A 26,316-nucleotide genomic window follows, 5' to 3' on the forward strand; every position below is an offset into this window, starting at 1 on the left:
GCTGTCAGAGCACCTGTGTCGCCTTGAAATGGGCCGGATTCCTCCCCTTTATGGAGGACTGAGGTTGGGATCCGTGCGCAGAGGCCGATCCCGGCTGCTCCTCGGTCCCCCCACATCTGTGTTCCAGCTGTGCTGACGTCAGCCCTGTCCCTTGGGGAGCAAAGCGTGCAGATCAGCGCGCTGGGGTTGAAAGTTAATAATGTTAATCAGGGGAGGTCCCTTTGATGGAACATTCGCGAGGTGCCAGGCACCACGCTTCCTGTGTTAACTTGCACCATCTCACTTCTTTCCCAGAAGGACGGGGAGTCCCTGTGATGCCCATTTTCACACGCGAGGAAACGGAGGCTCCGAGAAGATGGGTCCATGGGATTCAGGGATGAGAGAACGAGGACCTGTACCCGGTCTGCCTGACGCCGGAGCTTCTGCGGTGAAGTCATGCTCTTCGGGTTCCTGTGGTGCCTCCTCCCTCTCCACCCAGCATCGCAGAATCACTGGCTGGAGCCCTGACCTCAGAGGAAGACACGATCACAGAGGCCACCTGTCCGGCCGGACGCTGGTGGCCCTGAGAGAGCAGGAGCCTGGCGCGGGCAGCCACCGATCATCTTGCAGTCGATCCCTCGAGTGGAGCAGTCGGACTCGGATCTGCAGCTCACAGGCAGAGAGGAGCAGGAGAGCTGGCCCGGGTCGGCTTTGGCAAATGCACACGGCCCTTCGTCCACGGATGAAGGAAGCCATCCTCTGGAGTAACTTAAATAAGCACAGCGCCTGGCCCGAGAAAGACACCGTGGGGGCCTCCTCGGACATATATTTCCTCTGACTTATGGTGAATGTGAAACACCTAATATTTTAGCGGCCAGCTTCCCCAATCCCCTGTGCCACCCGGCTTTGAGTTCAATGCAGCTCTCTGGCAGCCCGAGATCGCAGACTCGTGGGACAGGGTGGAATAAACATCAGGACGCGGTTCCAAGATTTACTGCCCCGTACACATTTTGGACTAAAATCACAAGACATTTCTCCCCACCCGCTCCCCAAGTTCATCTACCCTGTTCCTGGGGTTTGAAAAGATTTGAGGGCGAGGGAAGTGCCATTAAAGCAAGTAGTGGATTTCACATCCTGGTGATGTTTGTGTAGCTGCCACATGTGGCCCAGTGTTAAGTAGCTGAACATTACTGCTCGCAGCCGCCAAAGTCAGCCCTCACCTCCTAGGGAGGTGACTTCAAACAGCATTTCAAGGGCGCAGAGGGGAGGAGACGAGAGGGGGTTACCGCTCAGGATGCAGGAATTCACTCTCCCTGTCTGTGCTTTCTGCTTGTTAGAGCCATTCGGGAGCCGGAAGTGCAGAGGAATTTGAAGGGTGCCTTCAGATAAGGCGCTGGAAACCCCGATATTTGCATGAGAGCTGGCGTTCTCCGAGCAGCGACGTCTTTTAAAGCATAACTAAAGGTAATTTTCAGTTGGGAAGGCTCCCAGATCAGGAGTGCAAGGGATGCTGAATCAGGGAGGAGAAGCCTTGCTGTGAATAAAAGCTCACCTCTGCATTTCTCAGGACAAAAGCAGCCACTTGGAGTGTCTCCCGCAGCACACCGGTTCTGCTGGGGCAGGACGAGCCCGCCTGAGGAGGCTGCTCACAACGCATGCGCAACTCGTCAGTGACAAACCCGCCCTGTGCAGAGCTGGGAGGCCTGAATGAGGCTGGGAGAAATAGAAGCTGGCTGGACACGCCGACCTGGGGAGCCCTCACGGAGGCTAGCCTATTGAATTTTTTCTTTTTTTTTTTCCTTTGCCTGGTAGACTTTCTCAGAGCTTGAAGAGTTCTTGAAGGTCTTCCAGATAGCTTTCTGTATTGAAAATAAACCAATATACTCGTTATTTTGTTCTACTGCATATGTTGAATGAAAACTTAAAGTAATATAATAATTGATTTTTTTTTAAATTTGCACACTTTGGGCAGAATTTCTTGCACAGCGCAATACGTTACTACCACATGAGCCCACCTTACTCCGACCAATTTAATAGACATAGCGCCATCTGTTAGATTAAATGAACGGTAATAGACTGATTTTCTGTTTTTCAATGTAATCAGTCAACAAGTATTCATTGCTTGGCCCAGTGCGTAAGGAACGCTGCTAGGCACTGCGGGGCCCCACGTGTTTGGGTGTTTGGGAGGAAATGACTAACTGAGACCATTGTTGTGCTTTCTCTGCACAGGGATACACACTGAGTCCCGATGATTGGGGAGGGGGGGTGGGAGGGGGGGCCCTCTCGGGGCACCTGAGCTTGGAGTGTGCAGAGCCGGGCTGAGTCGGTCTCTCTGTCACTCTGCTTTCTGTCTCGCTCCCCTTCCTAACCCATGGGGTGGACTGTGGTTGGAACTGAGCTGTGGGTTTCTCTGTGTGAAGCTAATTGGCCCATTTGGGGCTTTGACCCAGATTCCTAACTTCTTAGCACCTTTCTTTAGACAACTGGGCTGGTGCTTTGGATGCGAATGCTAATTGTCAAGTTATTTTGTTCTACTGCATATGTTGAATGAAAACTTAAAGTAATATAATAATTGATTTTTTTTTAAATTTGCACACTTTGGGCAGAATTTTTTGCACAGCGCAATATGTTACTGCCACATGAGCCCACCCTACTCCGACCGATTTAATAGACATAGCGTCCTCTGTTAGATTAAATGAACGGTAATAGACTGATTTTTGTGTTAAAATGTAATCAGTCAACAAGTATTCACTGCTCGGCCCAGTGCGTAAGGGACGCTGCTAGGCACTGCGGGGCCCCACGTGTTTGGGAGGAAATGACTAACCGAGACCATTGTTGTGCTTTCTTTGCACAGGGATACACACGGAGTCCTGATTATTGGAGGGGGGGGCGGGGGGGCCCTCTCAGGGCACCTGAGCTTGGAGTGTGCAGAGCCGGGCTGAGTCGGTCTCTCTGTCACTCTGCTTTCTGTCTCGCTCCCCTTCCTAACCCATGGTGTGGACTGTGGTTGGAACTGAGCTGTGGGTTTCTCTGTGTGAAGCTAATTGGCCCATTTGGGGCTTTGACCCAGATTCCTAACTTCTTAGCACCTTTCTTTAGACAACTGGGCTGGTGCTTTGGATAGTGTGCAGAGCCGGGCTGAGTCGGTCTCTCTGTCACTCTGCTTTCTGTCTCGCTCCCCTTCCTAACCCATGGTGTGGACTGTGGTTGGAACTGAGCTGTGGGTTTCTCTGTGTGAAGCTAATTGGCCCATTTGGGGCTTTGACCCAGATTCCTAACTTCTTAGCACCTTTCTTTAGACAACTGGGCTGGTGCTTTGGATGCGAATGCTAATTGTCAATCAGGAGGAAAGGCTTTCTCCAGTCCCCCCTCCCCCCACCCCAGGGGGTTGGGGGGGGGCGTTCACTGGCTGCTGCATCCGCACGGCACCCACTCACCAGCCTGGGGGTGCTGGTCCGCACCGCACCCGCTCACCAGCCTGGGAGTGCTGGTCCGCACCGCACCCGCTCACCAGCCTGGGAGTGCTGGTCCGCACCGCACCCGCTCACCAGCCTGGGAGTGCTGGTCCGCACCGCACCCGCTCACCAGCCTGGGAGTGCTGGTCCGCACCGCACCCACTCACCAGCCTGGGAGTGCTGGTCCTCGGGGTTGACTCCCAGCTGGGCACGATGGGCCAGCCTGTCCCCTGTCACATTGCAGAGAACAGCTCGTGAGCAACAAGTCCCTCCCCCCGCCCCTGACCCAGCCTCCTCCAGGATACTATGCATTTTTCCGGGCTTACACAGCACCTAGAGATTGCAAAGCCATCCATGCGCCTATATAGCCACAAACCTATTCGGTAGCAACCGAAAGGCGTCCATCACCATGATGTGACTTTAGAACCCCAGCCGCCACACACAGTCATAATCTATAAAGTACGGGGGTTGGGGCTTCAGCACACACACTTGGCGCGGGGGACACGAGTCGGCTCATAACTGTCGAGGCTTCACAGTTTTGGAATTGAAGATGCCGTCCTCATCTCCATGTCAGACCGACAGGTTCCCAGAAGCCGATTCGTTTGCTGATGACCTTCACGCAGCGAGCCTCGCACACCCTTCACATGCTCTGTGTCTCCTGCCCGGCCGTGCGTGTCACAGGTATGTCGTTTATGGAGTGAATTTTATTTGTTTATTTATTTTTAAAAAATATATTTTATTGATTTTTTACAGAGAGGAAGGGAGAGGGATAGAGAGTTAGAAACATCGATGAGAGAGAAACATCGATCAGCTGCCTCCTGCACACCCCCTACTGGGGATGTGCCTGCAACCCAGGTACATGCCCTTGACCGGAATCGAACCTGAGACCTTTCAGTCCGCAGGCCGATGCTCTATCCACTGAGCCAAACCGGTCAGGGCAATGGAGTGAATTTTAAAAGGCGCATTGAAATTCTAGATTCCTTTCACAGGAGGTGTATGTATCGACATTGTTAATGGAGCTTCTGCTACTTACCCGCTGTGTGACCTCAAGCAGGTTACTCCACCTCTCTGGCCCTTGGTTTTCTGATCTATAAAATGGGGATGTTAATAGTACCTGCCTGAGAGGGCTATTGTGAGGAAGATGTGAGCTCATCGCTGTCTTTCATGCTTGACCAGGAACAAGGTGCCTGCATTATACAACCAACTGGCAAATGGAATAAAGTCTTTAGAATAAATCTGTACACAGCAGGTCTTCAACATGTGTTCATAGCTATCTTTGTAGTGTTCTGAGAAGAATGCATTTTCATAACGTGACCAAGGGGTTGTTATCATTCCGTTTTAACATTTGAAATTGTTCTTACGTGCTGGTTGTTTGGGTCTGTAGGTTATCATAGTTAAGTATTATCATTTTCAGGGTGTTCTGTCATTTTACGTTGGCCACGTGTCAGAGGCTGGTGTCATGTCAGAAGTGGTTTCATTCCCTGGCTGTGCGTTACAAATGTGACAGCACCGAGAATCGGAGCAACACTACCTGCTCTCAACACATGTTAGGTTTCCTTGGAGTTGGGTGACATGCTGAGCTGTTGTAGCAGCTGGACAATTTGCTGGGGAGAACCCTGCAAGTCTAAAGAAGACTCTCGATATTAACAACCACAAAACCTAAAGGAAGGCGCATCCTGCGAAGGAGTTTTGCTGATTTGGGGCGGGATGGGGGCGGGGTGAAGGCCACCTCTGGGGTCTAGGCCTTCCCAATGTTTCTCTCACCCCTCCTGTGAGGTACTCTACCCTGTGCTGTAGCAGCGGAACACTTGATAGCACAGTCAAACGGTGATTTTTAAAAATACAGTGACTGAACGTTTAAACATGTATTCTCTGTCCCGTGCCTACCCCTCCACAATGTGCTGGATGAGTCTGGGAATATTGGGGTAAAAGGAAAGCGATTCCGGAAGACATGGTGAGCTCTGGGACACGCTTGACTTCTTCAGGAGGAGAGAATCAGAAATTTGAATGAAGACATTAAAATTCTCCGAGGTAGCTGTAAATAGTTTATGATAGAGTTTTCAACTGCTTTGTAGGACACGGATCACCAGACTCGTAAGCGTTCACAGCTATGAAACTTAAACTGTGAAGGAAAACCCCGTCCTCTGAGTGACAGAGCTTCTCAAAACCTTGGTGTGCAGATGAGTCACCCGGGGACCTTGTTAGAATGCAAATTCCCATTCGGTTGGGGGCTGGGGCAGCAGGACTGGGATCTGCATTCCTAACCAGCTGCCTTTCCTCAGACCCCAGGGGAGCCGGGATCTAAAACACACAGCTCCTGGGCATTCCCCCTGTGTTCCCTTCTTTCCTGCTCTGGGCACATGATCTGATAGTACCTCTGTGTGCACATGCACATGCTTTGTATATGTATATGCCTTTCGAGGCCTGCTTCCTAAACCATTAATTGAGAAAGAGGCCATTGTTACAGAAAGCACAACGAACTTCATGAAAAACCATTGGGCACAAAGGCAAAGCATTGACAAATTGGTACTTTCTTGCTTGGTCACGCCTGATTTAAGAAAATGAACCCAAAATGGGTTTTCAGAATTGGAAATTGACTTCAAGCCCATTTAAATCGTTCCCCTTCAGCATATTAGCAGTGGAGTGCATAAACCAATATTTATTTTCCAATCAAAGGTTTGCAGCAGATGAATGAAAGAGATGAGGGAAGAATGCTTTGAAATGTTTCTAGTGCCAGACATGGAAATAGGATATTTTATTTCTTTAAGTGGCAGGCACAGGCCTCACCTACTAGTGAAATCTATCCTGCCCCGGGAAGAGGAAATGGTCTGAAAAACTGACCATTGTATAAAAGCCCAAGGCCAGCGCCTCACCGCCAGCGATCACAATACGTATTCTTCAGCGGGAAAAAGTCGAAGATCCAGCTACGTTCGGGGAGAACCTATTCACAGAATAACTGTATAGGGAAGGCCCCTTAAGAAAAGCTCCCCAAATTCCATTATCTGGACTGTCACTCGCCACTCGGGGTTGTCTTGGCGCTGTGTGTTCTCATGAATTACCCGGGCTGTTTGTTTTTCCTTTATCAGTCATCACCCTGTCAGCTGGGCCATTCATAACAACTTTTGGCAGCTCATCAGGGGAGTTCAGAGCTTGAATAAGGACCCTATCAACTCTCACACCTCATTGTGTGAAGCTGTTTACCCGCCTTGCCTTTTTCTGTAAATATTACAAGCCGTTCCCTGAAAGGAGAGACATGTGAAAGCAAAATGGCCTAACGGCCTAGCAGTTGGCCGGCATGGTGGATCTGGGCTGGCCCGAGGGCTGGCAAGTCCTGGGGTTTCGTTTATTTGCCTGAAGGGTACCTCGCCGCTGGTCCTCGCCTCCCATGGACTCTGGTTAATTAGGCAGTGTTTAATCTGCCTTAACATTTGTGTCAGTTGGGCGAGAGGGAGACTTTGTAATGAGGGAGCACAGATTGGCTCCCTGTCACCATCCGCTCTGCCTCTAATTAAACGCACACGTTCGCAGCGCCTTGTCACACTGGATGCCGGTCCCCCCACTGTCTTTCATGCTTCACTAGGAACAGGGTGCCCGCATTATACAACCGACGGCCAATGGACTCGGCCCCCTGGACTGAGCGGGTGAAGTTTCTGCCAGGTTCACCCATCAGAACGAATTTCCTATTTGAAATGAACGTCAACAATTCTGCGTAGAAGCTAGCACCACCGTCCTGCAAGCGGGTGTGATTTTTTCGTGGTCTCTATATGTTTACGGAAGTTAGCTATGCCCGGATTTCAAAGTGTCAAATAGTCCCTAATTGTGTGAGAAAAACAGTGGTCTCCCCAGAGGCAGTCACTTTGAGCTCTCGTGGCCGATGCTTTAGAAAATCATTTCACAGTGAGAAGTAGGTTATTTGCCTGTTGTTGAGGGTTTCGTGAATTGGAATCATATTGTGACTTGCTTTTTTCACTTATCATTAAGGTATTTTTTTAAATTGCTCTTTTTTAAAAAGCAAGGTATAACTTACCTACAATGAAAGGCACAGATTTTATTTTTTTAAATGTATTTTTATTGATTTCAGAGAATAAGGGAGAGGGAGAGAGGAAACATCAATGATGACTGAGAATCATTGATCCGCTGCCTCCTGCACGCCCCACACTGGGGATGGAGCCCCAAACTAGGCAAGTGCCCTGACTGGGAGTCGAACCAGTGGCCTCTTGGTTCCTGGCTTGACACTCAACTGCTGAACTGCACCAGCTGGGCAAACACACAGATTTTAAATGTACAGCTCAGTGGGATTTAACAGATGAATACACCCAAGTCACTGTCCACCAGTCAAGCCATGGAGCATTTTCATCACCCCAGGAAGTGCCCTCGCCCACCTTTGCAGTCAGTCCGGCCCCCTCCAGGAGGCGATCCCTTATTTCATTATTCCTCTCATCATAGTCTGTGGTTCTAGATTAGATTTTCCTGCTCTATATGGCATCATGCAGTAGGCCCTCTATTGTCTACTATGGCTCAGGATGATGTCTTTGAGAGTCATGCAGAAATTGACTCCTATTAACGACCAAACAGCATTTCTTTGTATGAGTCTACCACGGTTGGTTCATCAATAAAGTTAGTGGTGGTCATTCCAGTTGTTCCCAGTTTCGGGTTATTGGGTTGTCTTTTTATTAATGACTCGAGGCCCGGTGCACAAATTCGTGCACGGGTGGGGTCTGGCTGGCCTGCCCCGATCTGGGCTGATTGGGGGTGGGTGTTATATGAAAAGGCCGGCCGGGGGAGGGGCTGTGGATGGTTGGCCGGCTGGCCCCGCCCCCTGGTCAAACTCCCGGTTGAGGGGACAATTTGTATATTAGCCTTTTATTATATAGGATTGGTAGACGTTCTTGTCTGTTCTAGATAACAAGTTCCTTGTCAGAAATAGGCTTTGAAAATATTTCTCCCCATCTGTGGCTTGTCTTCTCATTTTTTAAATGGTGTCGATTGATAAGCAGAAAATGTTAACTTTAATTATGTCCAATATATGTGTTTTTATTAGTGCTTTTTGTATCCTATCAAAGAAATCCTTGCCAACCTCCAGATCATGCAGATACTCTCCTGTTTTCTTTCAGGAAAACATTGAAGCATTAATAGTTTCCAATTGTACATTAAGGTCCTTCTATCTTGATCTAATTTCTGTGTTCTGTGTGAGGTAGAGGTTAAGGTATTGTTTTATAAATATGGATATCCAGTTGTTCTATCATCATTTGTGGCAAAAGCTTTTCTTTCCACCTAGTGTGTGTGTTAGTGTGTGTGTGTGTGTGTATGGATGCCTTTGTTCAAAATCAATTGACCATACATATGTAGATCTATTTCAGTACTTTTACTCTACTTCGTTGATTTGTTTGTCTATTTTATAAGTGTCTTACTTATTGTGGTTTTATAGTAAGTCTTTAGAATAGGTAGTATAAGTCTCCAGAAGTTTTAGGTTATTTTGACAATTTATGCATTTTCATGTACATTTTATAATCAGTTTGTTAATTTCTAATAAAAGCCTCCTGAAATTTTGATTGGGATTACAGTGAATCTATAGATTAAGTGGGGGAAACTTGATACTTTAGCAATATTAGTTTTTCCAATCCATAAGCATGTTATATGTTAAAAGTTTTTATTTGGTATCTTTCTGCAATATATAATAGCTTTTAGAATTTAAGTTTTATAAATCCTTTTTATTTTTATTTATTTATTTATTTTTATAAATCCTTTTTAAAATTTATTTTTGAGTAGTTTATATTTTTCCTGAGATTATAAGTGAATGGCTTTTTAATTTTATTTTCTTATCATTTGCTGGTAAAAATAGAAATGTGGTTAAAATTTGTACATTGACCTTGATTCCTCTGACTTTGCTAAATTCACTTTCCAGTTCCTGTAGTTATCTGGTGGTGGTGGTGGGGGGGGGATATGTTTCTTGAGATGTTTTATGTTTACAATCGTGTCATTCACAAAAAAGACAGCTTTGCTCTTTTATTGTTAAGTTGTACACTTTTTTATTTCTCACAGTGTTACTAGCGAGGACCCCCAGTATGCTGCTGATAGAGGTGGGGAGAGGGGCACTTTCTCCTGGACTCAGACACATTCGGTCTTTCTCCATTCACATGTCATTACCTGTTGGTGTTTGTACATGCCCATCACCAGGCTGATGAAATTCTTTTCCTTAGCTTATTTTCAGAATTTTTTTCATGAATGGGTGTGAAATATTGTCAAAAGTGTTTTTGCATCATTTGAGATGCTATTGTTTTCTCTTTGATTCTGTTAATGTGATGACTTATAAGTATTGATTTTATAATGTGAAACCCATTTTGCAACCCTGGCATAAGCTCCATTTATAAATGACATTTATCCTTTTCATAAAACACCGAATTCGTGTTTTAGCATCACATTGAGGACTTTATATATACTCACACAGGGTATTGGTCAATAGTTTTCTTTCCTTAAAATGTCTTTGTCAGGTTTTGGTATCAGGGTTATGCTGATTCTAGTTTTTTCCTTAAAGCGTGGATCGAATTTATGAGTAAAGCCATCTACACCTGGGGTTTTCTTTGTTGTGAGTGTTTTAATTATGAATTCAATATTGAAAATACTTATTGAGCTATTTCTTCCTGTATAATTTTGATAAGATATACTTTTGAAGGAATTTGTCCATTTGCTCTAAGCTGTTGAATTTATAGGTAAAAAAATCATTAATGTTTTTGTCTTCTTGGGAAATTGAATCCCTTTTCATTAGGTAATAGCCCTTTATCATGGGTATAAAACTGTCTGGTCAACTTTAATTTTAATAAAGCTACTTCAGCTTTCTTTTAAGTAGTGTCTTTATGGTATATCTTTTTTCATCCTTTTATTTTTAACCATTCTATGTTTACACGTTTAAAGTGGTATTTCTGTAGGTTGGCTATAGTTGGGTCTTGCTTTTTATCTAATCTAACAATCTATGTTCGATTTAGTGTGGTTTATATTTAATGTGATTATTGATATGGTTGAATTAATATCTATCATCTGAACAGCTGTTTTCCATTTGTTCCATTTGTGCTTTATTTTTCCCCCTTTTTGATGAATTGAAAATATTTAATGACTTAATGTTATTTCCACTATTGAATTATCATATATACCTCTTTTGAAAAAATGCAGTATATCCTATTTAGTTAAAGTCTACTTTTAAATAATACTCTGTTCCGTGCCTAGAGAGAGGACAGTAATATATCCCCTATTTCTCCCTCCCACTCTTGTTCTATTGTTGCTGATATTTATTCTTACATATGCTATAAAAATACAATACTGCTATTTTGCGTTAGATAGGTATCTTTCCAACCAATTAAAAATAATAAAAAATGAATTTTAAACACTGTTTACTTTTCATTATTCCTGTCCAGTGCCCTTAATTTCCTTGTGTAGATTCAGATTTTTGTCTGCTGTTATATTCCTTCTGCCTGAAGATATTTGTTTTAACATTACTTAGAGTGTGGGTCTACTGGCAATGAATCACTCAGATTTGTTTTTTTTTGTTTGTTTTTGGGTCTTTATTACTACTTCCTTTTGAAAGATATTTTTGCTGGGTATGGAATTCTGACTTGACAGGTTTTTGTTATTACTCAGCAACAGAGATATCACTTGATTATCTTCTGTCTTGCATAGTTTCTCCTGAGAAGTCTATTGTAATTCGTATTGTTAATTATTATTCCTCCACATGGAATGTGTTTTCTTTCCACTACCTTCATCATTTTCTCTTTGTCTCTGGTTTTCAGCAGTGTGAACATTATGTGCCTATGGTGTGAGGGTCATTTTGAGAGGGGAGCGTTTACTCTGCTTGATGTTCTTCTAGTGTCTTGGAACTGTTGTTTTGTATCTATCATTTTATTTTTGAAAATCCTATGTGTTATTTCTTCCTATCCTTTCTTTCTGGAATGCCAGTTACACATAGGTTAGATCTTTTGGTTTTGTCCCATATCTCTTAGATGCTCAGTCGTGTTTTTCCTTCCACACTTCATCCTTCCCTTCTACCCAGTAACCGATGCCAGAACTGCTATAAACCCAGGTATACAGGTGATGGTCTGACAAGTCATTTTGTTATTGTTGTCTCCTTTTAATTCTCTAAATCCTGTGGGTGTATCTCTTTAAACGATTCTTTCCTGCCATTTTAGTGACCTTGAAAGGGACTGGAAAGAGATGCATGTGTGCAATCTGCCTCCTTTACCTGGAAATCAAGTTTGAATTTCATTATTTAAATTAATCTTAAGTGGTTAAAAAAGACTAACTTAAGCCGAAACCGGTTTGGCTCAGTGGATGGAGCGTCGGCCTGCGGACTGAAAGGTCCCAGGTTCGATTCCGGTCAAAGGCATGTACCTGGGTTGCGGGCACATCCCCAGTAGGAGATGTGCAGGAGGCAGTTGATCGATGTTTCTCTCTCATCGATGTTTCTAACTCTCTATCTCTCTCCCTTCCTCTCTGTAAAAAATCAATAAAATATATATATTTTTAAAAAGACTAACTTAAATGGAGATAAGGGCTAAATTTCCTATTATTTCAGAAATTAATTAGTCTATTATATCTTACTTTCTCATTTTAATGCACTTTTGTATTCTCAAAAACAGAAAAAAATCACAATAATAATAGCTACATTTATTACACACTTACCATGTGCCAGTGTTGTAAATGCTGCTCTATATTACCTAATTTAATTCTCACAGCAACTTTATAGTATAAACATGCTCGTTATCTTTGTTTTTACGATGAGCATAAACTGTGGACCAGAAAGATGAAGTCATTTGTCCAATGATGCAGAAAGAAAAAGTGACAGACTTGGCTTCTTAACTACTGTCCTCTATCTAACTGCCTTCAACCAATGGGAAGATAATGGATTCTAGATCATTTCTTTGCTATCCTTCACGTATTACTGTTACCTCTCTGAGAATCTTAATGTATTAATCAGCAGATACATATTTAATGCCTGTTATGTGCCCCAACTTATTTTGTTTACAAATACAGTAAATGAATAATTATATGGCAGAGCAGTTTCTCTCTCTTCCAAAGAGAAGACCCCCCTCCCCCAGATCTGAAAATAAGTTTTATGGAATAGAATGGTATCACCATTCAGACACAGGGAAGCTTGATTCGATCTGGGTGCGCAGAAACCATGGAAAACACATAAAAAATAATGATGTTATTCGAGAGTTTGGGTAGCTTCCGGATTACCCATGCTGCTTTTCACTTCTTCCATACCTCTTTTTTTTTTTCATTCTAATTCTTAGCTATTGTACTGCTTGTACATATTCCTTCCACAGAGCAAAATAAGAGGATTATTTATACCATAAGCTCAAAAGATCTGTTCAGAGATTTCAGGAGTTGAGGCCATTTGGGTCCATAAAGAATCTTGACCCAGCGGGGGAACCTGCGATAGAGGTGGGTGCGTGCTCCCTCTGTTTCTCTTGCGTGAGGAATTGTGAGTGACATTGTGTGGGTATCAGAGTGTGTGGGAAGAGGGGGGATGAGAGGGGGCTCCCCACTTTTAGAGAATTGCCCTTTACCAAGGATTTATGCTAACGGGGGAACATAGGCCCACCCTGTCCGCTGAGGATGAGACAATGGGCTATGACTCAGTAACGAGTTCTCGTTTGTCAGGTGTCAGCTTGCTGATATGGTCTAAGGATAAGGGGTTCAGTAATTCTTATAAAAATTGGAAATAACCCTACCATTCACACTGTAGTTTCTCTTCCAGTTTCATAGCTGTTTTAATTCTGCCCAGTTGTATGAGGAGCCTGAAATACGTAGTGTCATTTCTATTTTATAGATGAGTAAGTACCTACTGAGAAGTGAGATGGCCATGTCCAAGGTCACCCAGCGACAGTATTTGACTTCAGACTTGAACCCAAGTCCTCGCTCTGGACTTACCTTTTTTCCCCCCATGAAACTAAGCAGCCTGTGTGTTGTACAGAATCCATTTATGTTGACTATTAAGTGTGTTTGCCCACATGCTGGACTCTTAAGCATTTGTATTTATAAGATAATTTACTGATCGGTCGCAGCGGCTCAAAGAGGCAGCCTGTTTTTTTGAAATTAAGCCTTTTGTCTCCTTTTGGTCCAACAGGAAGCGAAGTTGGTCACACGGAGGCACCAAGTCCCTCGTGATGTCAGCGAGGCCGCATCCACGCTCTGGGTGGAAAGACGCTGAGTCTTCCAGACGCTGGGTGTCCAGAGGAGGCCGGGGTTCCCCTGGGGGAGCTCGAGGTCGTGCTGTTTCAACCAGCCCCCCCCTTCCCCCGACGAGGGTCCGACGGGGCTCAGCAGGAGGAATGGGGACCCAAGGCGGTGGGACTGGAAGGGCGGCCTAGCCAGCAGGTGAGGCGTTGACTTCCTTTTCATCTCATTTACACTCCAGGTTGCCCCCTGGGGTCAGTGCCTCTGATTCTGACGCTTGCACTCATTGTCTTTGTTTTGAATGGAGAGAAGGGGGGAAATACTGATACCCCTGTACCTGCAGAGCAGATCTGCCCAGCGTGGATCTCTTTCTCCCTCGTGAATGACATCCGTCTCTACAGTCCTCCAAAGGCATCACTGTGGCCGGCTTCCTGTCTGGGTGGGATGGCGTCACCCTTTATGAGTTTCCAGGTGACACTATGTTTCGGGAAGAATTCTCTCCAGAAACCATTTTTAAAATGATTATCAAATCCCTTAATGAAGAATCAGAAGCCAAACCGGCTAGGCTAAGCACGCAGCTAGCCAGCTGGCAGGGGCTGATCCGGTCCCTCCCGGATCTAAACCGTCCGAGAGGATCGACGAGAGAGCTCGGCGTCTACCCCAAGCCATCCAGGGCGAGGGCACAGCCACGCCAGGGTCTCCCACGTATCCCGAGTGGCCTGAGCCTGCCCGGTGCATTTCGAAGTACGTGAGCCTGTGACCTTGCCCACAGCCATGCCCTCTGGTGAGAGAGCGTGATGGTTCCGGTGAACCTGCCCCTGGGCCACACTCTCTCAATAGCCTCCTTTTGTCCCAACAGCAATAGTTTGAAACAAGGGCTTGAATAGATCATGCACCTTGTCCAAGGTCACCGGCTACTAACCGGCAAGGTAGGACTTGAGCCTACTTGTCGGCCCCCAACCATCTCTTCATTGTCGCTACTGAGATCATGGCTTCCTTGGTGTAACTGTTGGATCTGGAAAATGTGGGCCCAAGAGAACTCTGAAACATGATATTACACCTCTTCGCCTTCCTGAGAGTCTTGTTTAAAAAAGAAACCGGAGGAAGATTTCATGACTATATCTATCTAGCATTTGTGTACGATATTTACATTTACAAAATGCGTTCCAGTGTAATAGAACAGACAGGTTTTTATTTGGGCATATAATTGTCCTCTCTTTCATATTCATGTATGCCTGTGATTTATATTGTAGTATGTTTTCGACGTGGTCTTCTGAGATCATGTACAATGGTAACAGATTTAAAATAAGATTAATAAAGACTTCTCCGTATCACTCCTAGGGAAAACCGACCGGGGCCACCCTGTCTCCGCGTTTCGTAAACATGATGCAGAAGAGCCTAGATCAGTGATGGCGAACCTTTTGAGCTCGGCGTGTCAGCATTTTGAAAAACCCTAACTTAACTCTGGTGCCGTGTCACATATAGAAATTTTTTGATATTTGCAACCATAGTAAAACAAAGACTTATATTTTTGATATTTATTTTATATATTTAAATGCCATTTAACAAAGAAAAATCAACCAAAATGAGTTCGCGTGTCACCTCTGACACGTGAGTCATAGGTTCGCCATCCCTGGCCTAGATGGTCCCCAGAACACGGTCTGTAATGCCCGCTGCTCGTCCCTGGTTCAGTAAGACCACATCCAGCTCCTGTTCCTCCTGCACATCGCGTGTCCACCTGCTGCCCTTCAGGGGGTCGGCTCGTCAGCACCCGGGATGAGGAACTGCCGTGAGCATGAGCCTCACCCCGCGCTTTCCTCTTTGTTCCACAAGCCACACCCTCCATGGAACTTTCTCGTGGACGGTTTCCTTTGCCTAGATATCTCTCCCCCGAGGGTCACACAACTGCCGCCCTCCCTGCCTTCAGGCCTGAGATCCGGGGCGCCTTCTCCAGGAGGCCTGTCTGACCACAGATCCCAAAGCCCCGGCAGTGGCGTGTCCTGGTGTTCTCTCCCTCTTCCTCTTCAGCGGGTGGTGCTCTGTGTTAGGAAACCTGCAGTCCCGGGGTTTGGTGAGAATACATTTTTAAAAAACGATTGGTAAGCTTATATTTTGTCATTGTTCAGTTGCTGCCATCTGCTGTAAAGTTAATGAAGAAGGAATCTCGTTTGTGTGAAGTAAGCTGAAGGCGTGCAACACACTCCCTGTCTTGTAAGAGATCGGATCGTCGCTGTGGAGGGCGTGCAAACACTGGGCTGGAGCAACGCCTCTATCTGGTCACCTTAGCAGTGGTTCCCAACCTTCCTCCTGCTGTGGCGGCCCTTTAATACAGTTCCTCATGTTGTGCTGACCCCCAACCATAAAATTATTTTCGTTGCTACTTCATAACTGTAATTTTGCTGTTATGAATAATCATAATGTAAATATCTGATATGCAGGATGGTCTTAGGCGACCCCTGTAAAAGGGTCATTCAACTGCCAAAGGGGTCGCGACCCACAGGTTGAGAACCGCTGACCTATGGCGGCCCTTTAATACAGTTCCTCATGTTGTGCTGACCCCCAACCATAAAATTATTTTCGTTGCTACTTCATAACTGTAATTTTGCTGTTATGAATTGTCATGTAAATATCTGATATGCAGGATGTATTTTCATTGTGACAAATTGAACATAATTAAAGCATAGTGATTCATCACAAAAACAATATGTAATTAGATATGTGTTTTCCGATGGTCTCAGGCGACTCCTGTGAAAGGGTCATTCGACCCCCAGGTTGAGAACCGCTGCCTTACAGGTTCTAAATAACTTGTGTGTATGATCAGCAGCTTATGCAGTCGTGTGTCGCCTAATGACAGGGATGCGGTCGGAGAATTTCCCCGAGTGACTCCATTGCGCACACTCCCTAGGGACCCCCAGTGGACAGAGGCCATGCAGAGACATAGCATATTCAGCCATGGAGCATTGGGGGTTATTTTTATTGCCGCAGAACCTATCCTATCCTGACTACATCAAGGACTTTCCCCATGAACGTGCCCCTGCTAACTCCTTAGAACTTTAATTTACCTCCAGCCTGGTAGAGTGGAGAGAAGCAAATTCTTTGCCACAGGAAGTGCCGGGCATTACCTATCTGAGCTCCTCTAAGTCGGTAGGCTCAGCGGGAGGGAGAAGAAAAGAGAACTAGTGGCTGTTGACTTCCTGCTCCAGCCCGGGCCCCGGGCTGGATGCTGTGGAAGCTGCCAGGTTTAGACGGGTTTGGTTTTCACATCACAGATGAAGCCGAGCTCAGGAGCGGGCGGATGGCATGTCTGAGAACCCCCTGGCCAGCAGGTGTCAGAGCCGGCACCAGGACCACGTCCCTCTGACGTGGAGAGCCGTGTCCTTTCCCTGTAGCGTAAACAGACAGGTGATGAGCTTTTAATCCCTCAGAGCCTGTTGGTATTTCACTCCTAACCGTGCTCTCTTTCACACTAACGTTCGTTGGATCCCTTTACCATTCAGAGCTGCTACTCTTAGAATTATTTTGTTCATCTCACCCAGATTTGTTTTTACTGAGCCTCGACACCCAGGGTGCTACAAATCTGCGTGTTTGTTTAAACTCCAACCGAACACGCTCGTGTTTGTTTTAAGCCAGAATATCGTCGCCAAGATATCTGGAAATGCCTCCTCCGTGGCTACAGGCTTTTTATTATTTTTATTTTTTAAATGAGGTTTGCCCTTTATGGCAAGGACCTTACAGGGATGTAGATGCCGTGGAGAGGGGGCAGGTTTCTGTGCGAAGAGGGGAGCACAAGGGCCACATTCAAGTAACAGGCCCTGTGGTCCACAGTGCCTTTTCAGCTGCCATCTCTGTGGCCACAGAACCGTACAACCCGTCTGCTTCAGGGAAGCCCCAGTGTCAGCCGCGGGGCCTCACCAAAACACGAGGAGATGGCCCTGCAGACCCACAGCTCGCCCGTCCGTCTGTCCATGCTGGTGGGCTGGTCCCGGGGCTGGTCGAGTGCAGCCACGCCCTCCATGCGGAGGTGGGCGGAGGTGGGCGGAGGTGGGCGGAGGGCATGCCCCCGCCTGCATCCTCTGGCTCCTGGTGGGACTCCCCCATGAGAACCAGGGTCGTCCTCAAGTGTAACAGTATTAATTATCAAGTCACTTTAAAACACGTGTGATGTATGTGTGCATTTATTCCACAGGAATGGGATAAAGATTAAATACTTAATGAATCCATTTTTCATATCAAGGGTATATTTGCCCTGCGCCTAACTCTATCTCTCTCCCTTCTGTTTCTCATGAGAAATATCGCTATCTTTATTATGTAATCAGTAATATATCATTCCTTCTAAGCAGGATCTAATTTTAGCCGCATGATGAATGGCCCAGGGATGTGTTCCGCTGCCCTCCGCGGAGAGGAATATACATCAGACCTGCTCAGGTGTGTGTCATTTCTCTATACCTGGGAGCTTTCAGCTCCCCGAGTGGCAGCCTGGGTTTTTCTGGCCGAAAGCCCCAGGTTCTGCCTCTTGTTTTTATCCTGCGTAGACGGCGTTCGGAAACGGCCCTGTGTGGGCAGTGTGGGCAGTAACCAGCTGTGTGAGCTCCAGGCAGTGAGCTGTGTGCTCTCCTGCGCCTGGGTTTATCGAAGCGGCTAGAAAACGACCAACTGGGCTTTTTTTTCCCTTCATTGATGTGCAGGATCTGCTTTTGTAGGACTACACTCAAGTCCCCATCACCGTCTACCATCACTCCCCCCCCCCCAGTTTTGTCTTTCAGTGGTGATGTTTCTTAAAGATGCAGGAATCATCCCGCGTTGACTAGGAACATGAGGACTTGGCGACTTTGTTTTTCTTGAGCTTCCGAGAAGAAAACGTCATTTTCTGTTATACGACATCTGAGTTGTATAGCTGCTTCTGCACATCTGCAGCGCCTGACGTCTCGAGGACATGTTAATCTTAAACACTAGTTTGCACTCACCTTTAATTGATCTGTAGGAGAATCAGAATGGTGCCTTGTCTAATTTCAGATGTGAAAATGGAGGCTCGGAGAGATGAAACCACCTGCTCAAGTTCTGGGACATGGCCCGGTAAGGAATGAAACCCAACACCCCACACCACCCCCTGCCTTTGCTTAACTTCAAATGGCACCTGTATACGATGGAAGACACTGTTAGGAGTGTTTGGTTTTGCAACAATTATGTGTGTGTGTGTGTGTGTGTGTGTGTATAATTGATAACACCCTCTATTGTCCACTTTCCTTTCCTGTCTAACGTCTTCACTTCATATATACATATCTATATATATAAAAGCCTATTATGCGAAGTGTCCCCTCGGGAGTTCAACCGACCGGTAGTTCGATCGCTCGCTATGATGTGTGCTGACCACCAGGGGGTGGTGTGGAATAAAGGGAGGCCCCAGCCAGCAGCCGCTAAGGACCCTACCCGCGCACGAATTTCGTGCACTGCGCCTCTAGCTCTGAAATTCTTTGTGCAACTATTTTTGTGTGTGTGTGCAACTGTTATGTTTGTTGATTTTAACATGTACTTTTTTCTTGCATTAGTATCTCTGAAACTGTGATACATCTTGTAATCAAAGGGGTATCATAATCTAATTGGCAGGTTTTCTTTTCTTAGTGGTTACAGCAGATTGATTGTTAAACTGTGCCGAATCCTCGCCCCGCTCTGTCTGCATGCCCTGTGCAGTGTCACTTTGCAACTCCTCACATCCAGCAGTCAAGTCCATGTCTCCTTGCCTTGACAATGGCCTCGTCTTTATTTATTGCTGTCGAGGACGCTGTGGGTGCCCGACCCGTTCCCTTTTGCCCTGACAGTCAGCCTGCCTGACTTCCGAGTGCACCTGCATTTCCCTGCCTGGGGCTGTCTCCGGCTGCCAGAGCCCGTTCTGCCTGCTGTGATGCCTTAAAAATACGTTCGCAGATACTGACTCTCCTCCCTCCTCTCCCCTTGAATAGAAGCCAGACTTCATGACTTGACTTGCTTCTGTCACCGGGATGTGGTGGTATGACAGTGGGATTGTCACGACTAGGCCATGAAAGGCACCCTGGCCTGCTGCCTCTCAGATCACTCATTTGGGGGGTGGGGAGGCGAGCCATATGCCTCAGAGGACACTCCAGTGGTCAAATGGAGAGAGAGGTCTGCATGGGAAGCAACTGAGGCCTCCAGCGAAAGCCTGCACCGACTGGCCAGCCCCGTGAGTGAGCCATCCTGAAGCAGTTCTTTCAGCTTCAGTCTTTACGTAACAAAAGCCCTGCCAATTCCTAACTGTAACCTTATGAGGAACCCTAAGCCAGAACCAAGTAGCGAAGCTATTCCAAAATTCCTGACCCTGACAGGCAATATGAGATACTAAATATTGTAATAAGCCATGAAGTTTGGGATAATTTATTGCACGTCAGTGTATAAATAAACCCATCCACGTGGCAGGCTGGAAATGCTGGCGGGTTCCCTCTGCAAGCATCCCTGAACCCATGACACGCAGTAGCTTGTATAAATACCACAGCTTCTCTCCCCCCCCCCACTCTGCCCCCCTGCGGGAGCGCTGAACTCCTAGGGTTTCCCCAGGGGGATGAAGTTCCAGGCCCTCAGAATAGCACCTGGGTTGATAACGCCCTTTACCGCCCCCTCCCTTCCCTGTCTCACTTCCTCACTTCCCTGTTGGTGTTTCCTCCCATATGAGTTGCTCCCAAATCCCTGTCTCAGAATCTTCTTTTAAAGGGGAATGGGGATGAAAACAAGGTCAGTTCCATGTAATAATTGGCCAAGTTCTGTGCATTACTCATCAAATTTTCTTTCCATGGCTTCAGCTCGGTAGCACCAACCCAAGCTGATGAAAAACAATATAAACAACAACACTCCCACTTTGCACTTATGTAAATATGGATGAAAACATATCCTCCTCCCCAGTTTTTGACACAGTTTCAAACTTGAAACCGAATACATATATAATAAAGAGGATACTCGAAGTTACAGTGGTAACGGGGAGGTGGAATGAAAATGCTCACATGGAGTCAGGAGGAGGGAGAGGCTGTAGCAGCTGAAGTTCTGTGAGGACAGTTCTGTGGGGCTGAGCCCCACAAGTGCCAGGGGCAAGAACCAGGCTGCTGCGTAAAGCCAGGGGCCCTGCAGTCCTTCTCTACCATCCCCTGAATCCGGGACCACAGACACCAGCCACTGGCCTAGGGGAATGCAAGAGAGCTGCTTGTTTTCCTGGCCCGGGATAGTAACAGAAATCACAGATAAATAAATAAATACATGAGGAGTCTGTGCCAAAAATGGTACAAGGCCTGAATTTCTATTACGCGTGTGCTATGGGAACCCACAACTAAGAAATGAACCTAAAATCTTGCCCAGAATTGGTCAAGCTCAAAATACTCCCACGGGGACGCTCTAGAGCAGCGGTCGCCAACCTTTGGGACCTCACGGTTGCTAACTGCTGCTCTAGAGCATGTGAAGTTTCTGTGGACTGCCCTTTCTCTCTCATCTTCAGAAAGAAGAGTTAGCATGAGAAGAGAACAGGAAAGAAAAAAAAAACACAGAGGGCACCAGTAGACAAAACAAATGGGAGAATTTTCATCTCAAGAACTGGAAATAATAGCACAATCTAAAAAAGACTTTAAAATAGGTGTTCTAAAACATTTCAAGACATAAAGACAGTAATAGTAATCACAAAGCAAATAACATAATTATCTGAAAATAGAGTTGGGAAAAATTCTAAGAATAAAAAGTAGAGTAATAGAAACGAAAACCAAATGGATAAGTTCCTGCTATAAAGTAGATATTGCTGATGAGACAATACGTGAATTGGAAGACAGATCTGAGGAAATCGCCTAGACTATAACACCAAAGATAAAGAGATAGAATATATGAAATTGATCAAATGATAAGGTCCTACATACGTTTACTAAGAGTTCCAAATGAGAAAAAATAGAGTCTGAGGCAGAGAGATAATAGTCAAGAATTTTTATTACCTAACACACGAGTCTTCAAATTGAAGCACACCAGGTCCCTTGTTGCATAATTAAAAGCAAACCCAGTTTTCATCACGGTAGTTCAACTTCAGAGTCTCCACCTTAAAAAAAAAACCACAAAATTACCTACAAATGGATGACAATTAGACTGACAAGCATACTTCCCCAAAGCAGCAATCGCCGGCGGAATATGGCGCGTATGTTACAGGTGTAGTTATAAATGCCCGGGAAGGATACATTTAAATTTCTGAAATAAAACCTATTGCTCCGGAGTGAAAATAAAGTCGACTTCAGATATCAAAAGGCTGTTTCGGCCAGTAGCACGTGAAGACTCGCCTCTTGTGAAAAAGGGGAAATAAGTGTGCCACGTGAAGCACCCGGTACAGGACATGGCACAGTGAAAGCGCTCGGTAATGTAAACTGGGGTTATTATCAGCTAAAATGTATAAACCCAGGGCCATACGTGAGATAACCCAATTCTCTCCCATCCACATTGCCAGCCCATCCCATGACAGAATGGCATTTTTCTACCTTCTAGAAAATGTTCTCTCCCATCCACATTGCCAGCCCATGACAGAATGGCATTTTTCTACCTTCTAGAAAATGTGTAACCACCATGGTATTTGTATTCACCCATAAAATGCAAACCTGCCCTCGCTGGTTTGGCTCAGTGGATAGAGCATTGGCCTGTGGACTGAAGGGTCCCAGGTTCAATTCCAGTCAAGGGCACATGCCTGGGTTGCGAGCTCGATCCCCAGTAGGGGGCGTGCGGGAGGCAGCCAATCAATGGTTCTCTCATCATTGAGATGTTTCTATCTCTCTCCCTCTCCTTTCCTCTCTGAAATCAATAAAACATATATTAGAAAAAAAATGCAAGCCTAACGACCTATGTCTTTTCCTACAGAAGGCGTAAGACCTGCTGAGCGGTTCTCCACTTCCTAGTGCCCGACACGGGGACGGCTTGGCATAGGTTGAGATGGAGCCACTGGCAGCCTGGGTTTCTAAATGACCAGGCTGAGCAGAGCTTCCCTGCACCCCAGGTGGACACATAGAATGGGCGAGAAGCACACTTTTGCTGTGTGAAGGCCCCTGAGATTTCACAGTTGTTCCTGCAGCAAAACCTACCCCATCCTGACTAATAGTGTGCATCGAAAGTCAAAATATTTTTTCCTTGTAGGAAAAAAAAAAAAAAAAACCCGACCTAAAGCCAGGCCTTAGAACTCAGTGGGTCTTACTTACAAACACTTCTGTTCAACTTGCTTATGTGTTTTTCCATCTCACAGAACGTTAGAAGCAAAATACTTGAAGAGATGCCGGCGGAGGTAGGCACTGCTCCCAGCGAGAAGGAAAAGGTGGGCTCTGACCCCAGCGGACTGACTGTAAAAAGAAAAGTTGGGAAAACCATGAAAAAGCAGACAAGGTACTGAAAAGGCGTGATGATCGCCAGCCGGCCGTCTATGGCAGGTAGAGTTCGTGGTGCTCACTGAGAATCCTGTGAGCACATCTCTGCACCTGAGCCAGGCCCTTGCTGGGTATTCTAGTTTCATTGCACTTTCATCTTGCGTATTCGTTTTATTTGATTAGACCAGCGGTTCTCAACCTGTGGGTCGCAAACCCTTTGGCGGTCCAACGACCCTTTCACAGGGGTCGCCTAAGACCATCCTGCATATCAGATATTTACATGACGATTCATAACAGTAGCAACATTACAGTGATGAAATAGCAACGAAAATAACTTTCTGGTTGGGTCACAACATGAGGAACTGTATTTAAAGGGCCAGAAGGTTGAGAACCACTGGGTTAGACATTTAGGTTTTGACGACACACTTTTTAATGCTTACTCTCCTCCAGGCATTGTGCTGGCTGAATATTTTAAATCTGAGGCAAGTCCCTCGCCCCTCCCAGCATTGCTCCGAGGCAGCCAGTTTTACCCCATCCCTGTGGGTGGGAACACAGCATCCCTCAGAGACGTGGACCCCCCCAGGCTTCGGGGCCGTACAGCAGCAGCAGCTTCGAACCCCACCTGCGTGGTTGCCAGACTCGCGTGCATTAGCAGAAGGCCATGGGGTGACCCTCACGGACGGCTACATTCTGTTTCAGAGAAGTCTGTTGAGGAAGGCTGGGCAACATGTGTGACATTTTGGAAAATTTTCTATCAAAAAAAAAAAAAGATTCAATTTTCACAAGTGCTGGTGCTTCAAAGGGTCTAAGTGTGGGTTATCGGGAGGAGCACATGTGGGAAGCAGCTCTCTCCCATCCCTCCATCAATGAGACAGTCTTGAATTTCAATGATCTTATAAATGCAACGTGAGTGATAAATTATAACTCTATTAAAGCTGTTTCATTTAGAAGATGGAATCTGTTCTTTGACCATGTCACTTTTTTTTTTTCTTTACTGCATCTTCCCAACAGAAATATTTGCGGGCCATCCCCGAGTCCCTTCCTGGGTTCTTTACAAGGTGAGGAGGAAGGACCAGGGGTGGGTGGGGGAGGGCTGGCAGGAAGGCGAAGCTGGCCGCGCTGTCCAAATGGTTGCCAGAGAGGCCGGGCTGCCATTTATTTCATCTCCCTAGTTGTTTCCTTATGGGACGGACAGCTGCTGACTCCGGGGTCTTCGCCGGGAATGAAAGAGCCAGGACCAGGAGGTGGGAACTCAGAGGCGGTCCCTTCATCCCGGTGTCTGGTGGAGGCCATTCCTTCCAGGATGACGGCATTGCGCTCCTCACGGGGGTTCCGCTCGCCTGCCCTGGACACTCACGGTCCCCCGTATCCCCCACGCAAGGTTTCCCTGGAAATGTGATGTTTGTCTTTGGGATGACCATCCCGCAGGCAGATGAACACATCTGTCCTAGAACTGGAGCCCTGCAACTGCAAAGTGGCGCTGGCCATCGCAGTTCCCAGGAGGGGCCCTGAGGACACAGGCTCCCTGTCCCCGAGCTGGGCTCTCGGCCCCCACCACGGCGGGTTCAGATGTGCCAGGAGGGGGACGCGGGGGGCGGGGGCAACGCTTACTATCAGGCTGCCTCTGACAATGCCTAATGTAATCCATACACTACACATACATTCTAGTTACACAATTTATGAGGTATAACAAGGGGAGAGAAGTGAAGCGGGCTTATAATTGTGACTGATGTGAAACAGACATGTAGAATGAATGGCCTTACAACATTTTCTTTGAAGTTGGTTAAAAGCAGTAAAGTGATCTTCGCCGTAAGTGAAACCTGCTGTTGCAGACACCCACTGGCGTGGGGGACGTTTTTCCTGTGGACTCTGTTTCTTGAATGTTAATCCGCCACTCGGAGGTTTTGAAAACGTTTCTTTCGCTGCGCGCGGTGGGAGAGAGAGAGAGAGAGGCTGCACACTGTGGAACGCCTACTACGTGCCCATCCCGTGTCAAGCGCATGGCCCCAGGGAGCCCCAGTGGGTGCAGCGCCCAGCGCCCACGGGAATGTTTTCATTTGAATTTCTTGGAAAGCCAGAAGAAAACAATGAATATACTGATACGATACCATATTAATTAGTTCCCATAATAAAATTAAAATAATGATAATGAACATAACAAGGAATCCAATCTGGACTGTGTTTGCCCTCTGCTATTTTTTTTTTTATGGGAAAAGGGCCCACGAGGCAGAGGGCTGAGGGCCCGCCGACTTCACAGTGTGGCCCTGGTTGATGGACACCATCTCACTGGTTCTCCCGAGCGACTGTGAAAGGCAGGAAGGCACGGGAGAGTGATGCTTCAGAGACTTCAGGAATTTCCAAAGGTCCTACAACTAGGGCGAGGGAGAGCCAGGTCTGAAGGCGATTGTCTGACTCCTCCCACGGGAGAAGAGCTTCATGTTCAGGCAGTTCTATATGGGAACACCTGCCTGAGGCCTGCAGAACGCCATCTGGACATTTGTTACCAAAGAAATGAATGGAAGTCCATTCTGAGGTGGCCATGTGTTTTTCCCAAGAATTTAGGAAGATGTCTAGAAATGTACGCCACTCAGATGTCCCCAAGGTTACCTGCTTCAAGGTCAGGATTGTCTTTAACATTCACGTAACCCAAGTCTCATCCTTGGAGCCATCGTCTTCCCTCTCTTCCTCCTGGGGTCTCTGTGTTCCCCTAACCAGTCCTGGTTCACACTGACAGTCTCTGCTAATAACCTCTCAGCCGGTTATGAAAGTCACTTTTTGGGCAGGTTGCCACAGCTTTCTCCTCCAGGGATGCACCCCCCCATTGCCCCCCCCCTTCCCCAAAGCACAGCTAAGACTCAGCTGGGACTCCCACCAGGTTTTCCTGAAGTCTTGGGGGGTATCAGTAGCGTAACACAAAGGGCAACCTATGGCTGATACCTGGGCTGACCAAGTGTCTCAGTCAGCCAAGACTAAAGGGCCCCGGCTGGGAACTGAGCTTTTTTCTCATCAACAGTGTTACTTGAGGACCTGCTGTATAATAAATACCATTGGACTGTATACTTAAAAAGCACAAATTTTCTCATATGTGAATTATATCTCAATAAAAACTAATCTATAATGACAGACTGAGCAATGGTTGCCTCAGAGTCGGGGTGTGGAGGGGGATGAGCAGAAAAAGAAGAAGGAATTTTCTGGCATGATAGAAATGTTTCCAATTTGTGAGGGGTGTGAGCTGTATGGCTGTATGGACTTTTCAAAACTCATCTGACTATAACAGATAAGATCTGTGGACTTCACAGGTAAGTTGGGTCTCAACAACAACAAAAAATAAAAGGCAA

General features: G+C 46.4%; 2 long non-coding RNA genes across 11 annotated transcripts in view; both read left to right on the forward strand.

Annotated features, from left to right (window-relative positions):
• The window catches only part of LOC102259991, a 39,252-nt gene extending 37,383 nt beyond the window's left edge, over positions 1–1,869 (forward strand). For 6 of the 10 annotated variants that reach the window (XR_001361957.1, XR_001361958.1, XR_001361954.1 and 3 more), the window contains 2 exons: positions 295–1,443; positions 1,547–1,869. This is a non-coding gene — a long non-coding RNA (uncharacterized LOC102259991). The remainder of the gene's footprint in view (positions 1–294; positions 1,444–1,546) is intronic. The other 4 variants (XR_001361960.1, XR_001361961.1, XR_001361962.1 and 1 more) reach the window with 3 other exon arrangements.
• Positions 1,870–12,752: 10,883 nt separating this feature from the next.
• On the forward strand, positions 12,753–26,103 carry LOC106725946. Its single transcript, XR_001361963.1, has 7 exons — positions 12,753–12,869; positions 13,555–13,805; positions 17,945–18,029; positions 18,618–18,677; positions 22,861–23,041; positions 23,990–24,036; positions 24,151–26,103. It is a non-coding gene; the product is annotated as an uncharacterized LOC106725946 (long non-coding RNA).
• Positions 26,104–26,316: the final 213 nt, after the last annotated feature.

Source organism: Myotis brandtii, unplaced genomic scaffold (genome assembly GCF_000412655.1).
Source record: "Myotis brandtii unplaced genomic scaffold, ASM41265v1 scaffold2022, whole genome shotgun sequence".
NCBI lineage: Eukaryota > Metazoa > Chordata > Mammalia > Chiroptera > Vespertilionidae > Myotis > Myotis brandtii.